This window comes from Dasypus novemcinctus, chromosome 6 (assembly GCF_030445035.2).
Source record: "Dasypus novemcinctus isolate mDasNov1 chromosome 6, mDasNov1.1.hap2, whole genome shotgun sequence".
Taxonomy (NCBI): Eukaryota; Metazoa; Chordata; class Mammalia; order Cingulata; family Dasypodidae; genus Dasypus; species Dasypus novemcinctus.
Genome location: NC_080678.1, coordinates 23,242,425 through 23,249,985, shown reverse-complemented (window position 1 = coordinate 23,249,985; position 7,561 = coordinate 23,242,425).

Sequence of the window (7,561 nt, the reverse complement as noted above, 5' to 3'; positions counted from 1 at the left end):
ATGCACGGAGTATTCCCTGCAAGGAGAGCCGCCCCGCATGAAAAAAGTGCAGCCCGCCCAGGAGTAGTGTCACACACACAGAGCTGACTCAGCAAGATGACGCAACAACAACAACAACAACAACAACAAAAAAGAGACGCAGTTTCCCAGTGCCACCGAGGGTGCAAGCGAACACAGAAAACATACAGCGAGTGGACACAGAGAAGACAACAGGGGGAAGGGGAGAGAAATAAATAAATCTAAAAAAAAATCAGCTTTACACCTGTGTCCTATAGCTCATAGTGCACCATGAATTATTACTTTTTTACAAAATGTTTACAAAACATATTCTTATAACTAGATTATATTCCATTATATCTTTTGTGTTAAAAATATTAACTTGCTAATGATGAACATTTACAGTCAACCACAATTTGTATAAGCTAATTTTTTCAGACTCACAGTAAATTTCCTGGGAGACTAAAAAAATGGAAGTGACCTGGGTCCCTCTAGACCACAGAGGCCTTTGTATATAGATTTTCCTTTCTTCTGACAGAACACATTTGCTGAAATCTGCACAGATGAGAACACAATTACCTTAACACAGGAAAATACACATCCTACATTTCTGTTTGCTCTGTAAAGGGCAGCATTTCTATATCTTAAGCTGCATCTTGAAGGCTTTCCTGTCTCAGAAGCTCGCTTGCATTAAACATGAGAAACTAAGTGCTGTTGCCACTGGGAATTGCAGGCAACTCTCTACCCAGCAGAGGATGATCTCAGCTCTGAGGGAAGAGAGAGCTGGACTGGGGAGGGCTTTGGGTCAGCAGAAGCAGCAGCGCGACTGAGAGGACTGGTGCAGATTCTGACTGCAGACGGATCTAAAGTGTGATGTGGTTCTTTATTTAAATGATTAATTTTTCTCCTTGACAAACCATAAAGATCTGAGAGGAAAGATAAAATGCCCCCTCAAACCGGGAAGAGAAGAAACAGGAAGAAGGAATGTAGGAGAATTGAGAAAGAAAAAGGAAAATCTGTTCTAGAAAAAAGGAACTCAAGGAGAAAGGAGTGAGAGCGCGAGCAGAGGAGCCACCCTTGCACCACCCTATCCCTGAGCCAGCGCTTTGCCTCCACCCTCACTGGTCTCTAGCTCCTGGCCTGGTTCCTAGCGCTGCCTTTCTCCACTCTCTACCTTCTGCCTTCTACTCCAATCCTTTCATAACCATTCCATAGGTGTGGCCCCACCCCAGGCTCTGGGACCACGCCTGTCCACAAGCAGAACAGAAGGGCCCCAAGGAGCTCTGCAGACACGGAGTGCAGGCCCATCTCATCTCTGGTCCTGCTCTCGCACTTGGCCCCAGGCCTAGGAAATAAGGATTTGGCTTGTTTCTGGGACCATCCCCCCTTCCACTCATACACACACACACACACACACAGTCCAGGCTCCATCACAGACTGTGATGCAGTCCAGGCTCCATCACAGACTGTTATGAGACCTCAGGCACCCAACTCCTCCTCCATGAGCCTCAGTTTCCTCATCTGTGAAATGGGGATGGTCTCATCCACCTTAGATGGTTGCTGTAAGGACTCAATGAGGGAATAATGTGGTGGCACCATGCCTGGCACCAATCTTAGGGCCTAGATGATGGTCCTGCGCTCTGCCGTTTCTCAAAATCCCCTGAGTCCTCGGCCTACTGGGTTATAATTGATGGGAACAGGCCTTGCAGGCTGGACAAGCATCCCAGGTAGTTCTGATGTACAGTAAGTCTTGCTTCACAGAGACTAGTCTCCCCTGGTGTGCTGGCTCCAGCGGCCAGGTCTGCAACCCTGGCCCAGGGTTCCTGCCCACCTGGTGAGACTTCCTTAGCTGTCCTCTCCCTGCAGTGTGCCCCCCCACCCCCATCCACACACAAGGGAAAAAGCTAAGCTGAAACTTTCAGATGGTTTACCCTCTTCCTCCTTCCTACAGCCATAACTGTTGAAGCCATTGAACAGGAATTATTTCAGCTCAGCTCAGCATTCCCAGGGTTGACAAGCAACTCTGCACTTTGCTCTGTGATTGTTCCTCCTGAAAATTAAGAACAAGTCTGGAAACTTTGTCCCAGGTTTATGGTTCTGAGTCTGTTGCTGATGTATCAGGAAAGGGCAAATAGGTAACTCAAGGGCACCTTCCCAGAGAGCAGGACCATACCCAGGCAGCCATCGGCTGAAATCAATGCAAGGGAAGCGTAAATCCAGCTTGGCTAAACAGTTACCAAGTCTAGTCACTGGAGGGCGATGTCTCCAAACAGTCTCTCTCCTCACAAGCCTGCGGCAGCTGGGAACAGTGCCCAGATGGTGAGTTCTGGCACAGGTTTCCAAGTTCATTCAATTAGTAGGGCATTTGGGAATTGTGATGCTCCTCCTGAAATCCTGAGAAGTATGGATATATTGAGCTTTAGACAACTAAGTAACTGAATACATACTTTTGAATCTAATCAGAAATTCTAGATAGGTGATTCTCAATTCTGGCTGAAGATTAGAATTACCTAAAGAGATTAAAAAACTATATAGTCTGCTTGGGCTCCACAAATAGCCAATTAAGTCAGGAATCTCGGGAAGATGGAGCTTCAGATGTTTTTGAAGCTTTCCAGTGATTCTAATGTTCACTGTAGAAAATTCTAAGCGAGACACTGTTAGCAGTCACCAAAGGAAAATTGAGGGCGAAAAAACTTAAATTTAGAAAATTTTTATCATTCTGTTTTTCTTTGCACATTGAGAAACCACAATGGATATTTGATTTTAGGGGCACAACTCTTAACCCAACTTTGGAAGGGATCAGTAGTTGAGAATTTCTACATGAAGTCATTTTGTCTCTGTAAGCCCATTTTCATATAACACCATAAAAGGGCTAATAGGCTATTAGTACTTGTGTGTAAATTAGTTCATCATATATCAAAATAGCTAGGATCCTGAGGAAATTGAGGCCAGAGGAGTTAAAGTTTTTTAAAGGTGAAGGGAAAGAAATTTACATTGATTTTTTTTCTGTATATAGCCTTTTCTTGAAAAGTCAAAGTATTAAAAAATAAGACACCCACAATCCCTCTATCATAAACATTTTATGTATTTCCTTTAGACTTTATGTAATTTAGACTCATTTGTATATATTTCTAATTTCTGAGGTCTACATAATTTTGTTTTATCCTTTTTTACCTTAACATTAAAATATGAAAATTTTCACAGGGGACTGGATATGGCTCAAGTTGTCGAATGCCTGCCTCCTACATGGGAGGTCCCTGGTTTGGTTTCCAGTGCCTCCCAAAGAAGACAAACAATGAGCAGACATAGAGCAAAAACAGTGAGCAGACAAGGAGCAAAAACAAGATAATGAGCAGACAACAAGCAAAAACAAACAAGCAGGGAGCAGATGTGGCTCAAGCAGCTGAGTGGTGGCCTACCGCATGGGAGTCCTGGTTTCAGTTCCTGGGGCCTCCCAAAGAAAAAACAAAAAACAGACAATGAGCAAAAAATAAGAATAAAAACCAAAACACTGCAGACCACAAGTGTAAACAATGAGAAAAACAATGAGCAAACAGATGAGGGAGCCATCTGAGGGAGGGGGAGGGAGGAAAACATTTACTTGTGCTTTAAAATTTCTTTAGAAGTGTTATGAATGGCGACCTAGATCCACATCAAATGAACACACTTCAAATCACACTACACCTACAAGGGAACACTAACGTGTGTTTGTGTGTGTGTGTGTGTGTGATTATTTTATTTATTTATTTTTAAGATTTATTTTTTTGTTTATTTCTCTCCCCTCCTCCATCCCCCCCTCCCGCCAGTTGTCAGCTCTCTGTGTCCATTCGCTGTGTGTTCTTCTGTGACCGCTTCTATCCTTATCAGCGACACCGGGAATCTGTGTTTCTTTTTGTTGCATTGTCTTGTTGTGTCAGCTCTCCACGTGTGTGGTGCCATTCTTGGACAAGCTGCACTTTCTTTGGCGCTGGGCGGCTCTTCTTATAGGGCGCAATCCTTGCGCCTGGAGCTCCCCTACACGGGGACACCCCTGCTTGGCAGGGCATGCCTTGCGCACATCAGCACTGCGCATGTGCCAGCTCCACACGGGTCAAGGGGGCCCCAGGGTTTGAACCGCGGACCTCCCATGGGGTAGACGGACGCCCTAACCACTGGGCCAAGTCCGCCGCCCACACATTTTCTGTCAATCCATCTATCCTTCCTTGCAGTAGCAGCAAGAAGCGCTTCACCTCCATAAAAGGGCATCTCTAGCATTATATGGAAATTCCATTCTGAGGGAGACCACAGGAAACTTTGAAGTATGAAAATAACACACATCTCTGAAAACAACTGCAAACTGCTGCCCAGCTGGACAGGACTTATTTGCTTGAGCATGGCCTGGGGACTGCAAACTACCTTGTACCTGAACCAGAGCGGGGGCTTGGTGAGGTGAACGTTCTGAAAGGGCTCCTCAGCTTGCCAGCAATCCTTCCTGGGCTTGAAATTCTTCTTTTCCCAGTGAGTAGCCGTGCTTCCCTTAGCTAACTCCCACCCCCCCACCCCCCTTTTTAAATGCCTTTGATGGACAGAAGCATCCCAACAAATAAACATGAGTTGATTGCTAGGTCACAGACTCTAAGAGAGCTCTCCAAAAGCCTTCAAGGGAAAAGAAGATAAGCTGGAAAAATATTTGAAAAATCATCCAGCCTGTCTCTTTATCGAGGACTGAGGTTCCTTCCAGTCATGTCTTTGGCTCTTGCTATCCCCCTGTGAGGCAGACAGGGCTTTATTACCCAGTTTTGGCAGATAAAAATAGGATTCTCGGAGAAATTTAAGAGATTTGCTTAAGATTACCCAGCTGGTCAGTGGTAGCCACATCTTGGGCCTTCATTCCAGATCTCCAAGCCTCGGGGCTTTCCAGCCTGCCTCTCTGTCATAAACATTTTAGGGAAGCTTGCCAGGATGTAAGAAACTTTCAGAGACTTGTCCCAGCCCTTTGGTTACGAGGGCTGGGTTTACAGAGCCGCTCATTCACTTTGACAGCGTCTCATTGCCTGCGGAGCCTCAGCAGGAAGTACGCGGACGACGTGAACCGTTCAAGGATGGCTAGCCGAGTTGTTCTCCCAGAGTGCCCATTCTAGGACAGCTCAGAGCTCTGCCACACATGTGCACAAACACACAAACACAACTGGAAAGAAACAAACACAGCCTGATTTGTAAGCCCAGGTGGCTAATCTATTTCTGACAGTCAAGACCTAATCCTAAAACCATACCTGTAACAGAGCGTGTGCTTTGCTCTAACAAGGCTGCTCGTGGTTTTCCTGGGTGGCAGGTACGTGGAAAAGCAAGCAGAGGCTGGCTGACCCAAATCCACACTGTGTGCTGCTATGTGCACATGTCTGCTCATCCATGGACAGAGGAGATTCTCGTGATTGTTTTCTAAGCAGCCTCTGTGGGGCGGCGACTGCTCATCACCTCCCAGGAGCTAGAGAAGCTTTGGCAACCACCTCAGGTAGGCATCTCTAAGTGTAGATAGAGACAGAATGTGAGCCCCCGATTTTTGTAATTTAAAGGGACAGAGGAGCTCACATGGTTAGACCCTACTGTGTGGCGTGCTCTTTACCTGCATTATGTCCTTCTACCCTTATAACAACCTTGCATAGAACCTGCTTCAATTCTTATCTTACAGATGAGAAAACATGCCCAGAGGGGGAGATAGACACTAAACAAATCCTTACCAGTGTCCTAAGGACTACAAAGGACACCGCAGGACGTGCCATATAAGTGTTTGAAAGGACACAGCCCTAATTATTTACTATTTAGAGTACATACTTTTTGATGAGGAGGAGGAGTAAGGTAAAGAAGATTGGGCATCTGATTCATTTGTACTGGAGAAAAATACATGCAATCTCCATGCCACTTTAAAAGGACACATTAATTTTGTTATACTACAGGTCAAATCATGCTTCCCTCAAAAAAAAAAATATGACTGGTTTCCATCCTCCCTGCACAACGATCCATTCGAATATAGTTCCATCATGTACAGAGTAATCCGTTGATCTCACTAAATTATGTGCCAAGAATGAATTAATGCCCTGCTACATCATTAAAATTGCAGTGAGTATTGAATTGGGATACATTAGATCACACGTTTCAGAAACTCAACTTGAATTAACTTAGGAAAAAACTAACTTATGGGAAAGTTCACACCATAAAGAGAAGGGCAAGGGTACAGCTCACCTCTGGTGTGATTAGAGTTAGGAAACACTTTCAGGACACCATGTCTCCTCTGGCTCCTTTGGCTCCTTTTGGAATATTGCTTTTTTGCTCTCCAACCACAGATACTTTTTCTACACTGCCAGATACATGGCTCCACTAACTCCAGATCCTTGCATTTCTATTATCAGAGAGGAACCAAAAGTTGTTCATTCTGGTCCTAAGGTAAAAAAAATTCCTAGGGAAGGGTTCAAATGGCCTAACCTGGGCAAAGTTCTCTCCTTAGAGCAATATTGTTGCCAGAGAGACAGGATCTGTATAAAGATGGTAGCTCCCATATGGTTAGAATGAGCACTTCACAGGGAAAAGGGGATACTCTCTGAACAAAAAGTCAAAGTTAACTGTTTAAATTTTGAGCCTTGTTCTGTGATGTCAGAAGAATGGAGTTGGTGTAGTGAAAAGAGCAGCATGTATTCGTCAGGGTTCTCTAGGGAAACAACTGACAGGAGATATCTGTAAATATTATGGGATTTTATAATATTGTCTCCTTGATGGTGGGAAGGTATGAGAACAAACTCTGTAGGGCAGGCTGCAAGCCAGGGTCTCTGATGAACATCCTCAATGAGTTCCCCAGGAGAAACTGTCTGTCTGAAGTAGAGATGGGAATTCTCTCTTCTGACTGCTGAGATCACTTCACCTTTTAAGTCCTTCAACTGATTAGATGAGACATCTCTCATCACTGATCACAATCTCCTCAGTTGGTTGTAAATGTAATCAGTCTTAGACACATCAACTCACTGATGATGTAAGTCCATGAAATGTCCTCAGAGTACAATTTGGCCAGTGCTTGCTTGACCAAACAACTGGACACCATTACCTGGCCAAGTTGACACATGGGCTTAACAACACTTTTGGGGGTCAGGCAAAACTGAATTTGAACCACTGTTCTGCTATTAACCAGTTCTGAGATCTCACCAAATATCTTCAACTCTCTGAATCTATTTTTCTTCAGCTGAAAAAATGACTATTAAAGGATTTAGGGAAAGTATGTGTATTAGTCAGCCAAAGGGGTGCTGATGTAAAATACCAGAAATTGGTTGGTTTTTATAAAGGGTATTTATTTGGTGTAGGAGCTTACAGATACCAGGCCATAAAACATAAGTTACTTCCCTACCAAAGTCTTTTTTCATGTGTTGGAGCAAGATGGTTGCTAATGGCTACGAGGTTTCAGGCTTCTTGGATTCCTCCCTTCCAAGGTCTTGCTTCTCTCTGGGGTCAAGTTTCCTTCCTTCCCAGGGCTTGCTTCTTCTTGGGCTCAGGGTTTGCTTCTTCTTGGGCTCAGGGTTTCTCTCTTCCTGGGGCTTGTTTC